Consider the following 2,019-nt stretch of genomic DNA (forward strand, 5'->3'; position numbering starts at 1 on the left):
TTCATTCTGCTTGAGGAAATGGCAGCTTCTGAGGATGGACTATATGACATCACACACCCCCACGGAGTTCCTTCTAGGGCTGCCAACCTGCAGGTGGTACCTGGAGATCTCCTGGGATTATAGTTGATTTCCAGGCTATAGAGATCAGTTCCCGTGGAGAAAGTGGCCGCTTTGGAAGCGGGTCGACCCCATTGAAGCCTCTCCCCTCCACAAACCCCCGGCGTCCTCAGGCTACACCCCCAAAATCTCCAGGTATTTCGAGCAGCGTCACAGCCGCATTTTGCCTCACAGCTTCGTGCGATTTTCCCCGCGTCTACTCAATCCTGTTTTTTGAGGACTGAGTAGACGCAGGGGAAATCGCACGAAGCTGCGGGGCAAAATGTGGGCGCGCAGCAGCTTGTGTGAAACTGACACGTACCATCGGGGCAAAAGGGAGGAGTGAGCACGGAGCAGCACTTGTGGGAAATTACCCACAATGAATGTGGTCCATAGACATGCTACAGGTTAAGACTGATGTAGGATTTTAAGAGCAGTAACAACTGGTTCTTCACTCTCACTGTGCGCATGGATTGACAACTTACATTATAGACATATTTATTTTAGTTACCAAATTTGTATCCAGCCTTAACGCCCTTCACAAGGGCTGCCAAAGCGGCTAACAATTTAAAACATAGATGATAAAATACATTATAAAACCATTAAAATAACCCCCCTCCCAAACATACCTAATTAAAATAACTTAAAAACAACAACCACCAAACAGCATTAAAATGTAAACAAATATGTCATTATTCTATGGTTTTGGGTTGTTCAAGACCTTGTGTCCATGAACAGGAAATAGAAATAAAAGGAAAAAATGGATATAAGACAGTTAAAATACAAAACACTGGTTAGGAGGGAGGGATCGTTGAGGGAATGCTTAATGAAACCAAAAGTCTTCAGTACCTGCTGGCAGAAGGTGGCAACCAAAGGGGACAGACAAATCTCCCAGAGTGCTTTGGTGCCATGGCCGAGAAGGCCCTCTCCTGGGTTGCCACCTGCCTAATCTCAGAAGGTGGGGACACCCAGAGCAGGGCCTCTGAAGATGACCATAATGGTTCCTCTGTATGTAACGATTCGTGTGTACGGCCATAAACCCCCTCCCTTTGCATCAGGTGGACTATATTTTTGTTTTATTTTATTTTAAATGGCACATCTACAGTTGCTTAAATTCTGTTCTTCACTTTATTTTAAAAAAACCCACAAACATTTTAAAAATGTAAACATTGTGGGGGCTAGAGAGGAATTTTGCTGGTGATGTCACTGATGCAAGACAATTATCCACCCTCAAGCAAACCAAATCACTGCAAAGACCTGCAACATTTTTTCTTGAACTCTCCCAGGAAAGAAAAATGTGCATTTATGTACAGAGCAACAGAGGTACTATCAAACCACCTCTGCTACTCCTAAAATGTGATGCATATCTTCATCCAAGATCCTTCATAAGCTCATCTTTGGGTGACAATGCCCCATATTAATTCAATAGGTACCTATGTTAGTTGGTAGCAGCAAAGTAAAATAGGGGTCCAGTGGCACATTAGAAACTAATTTATTCCAGCATAATGTTTTATGTCAGAGCTCACTTCATCAGGTGCCCTAAAGTGTACATCCATTAGCCCTATGTTGTGCCTGATGGCTGTTGTCTGCCTGCCTCTGCCCAGTGGTCAGTGCACTTCAGCCCTGCTTCACACTGTGCTCATTATCTACATGAAGTGGGGACTACAGCCTTCTTCTGCTACTGATGCAAGCAGTATACACAAGTGCAGTCCCAATCACCAAGTCTCCCTCCTCAAGATTAAGCTGCTGAAACCTTATGCCTTTAATGCAACATGAAGCATGATATCAACAAATAGCCATTTACAGTGATTTATGGAGAATAAACACTGGACAGAACTACTGCAGCTCACAAGTTTAGAAAGACCCATTTACCATCATTGGACTATGGAGGCAACAGTCACATAATAAACCAGGATTATTTTT

The sequence above is a fragment of the Gekko japonicus genome, unplaced genomic scaffold (assembly GCF_001447785.1).
Source record: "Gekko japonicus isolate JY-2015 unplaced genomic scaffold, Gekko_japonicus_V1.1 scaffold1440, whole genome shotgun sequence".
Lineage (NCBI taxonomy): Eukaryota > Metazoa > Chordata > Lepidosauria > Squamata > Gekkonidae > Gekko > Gekko japonicus.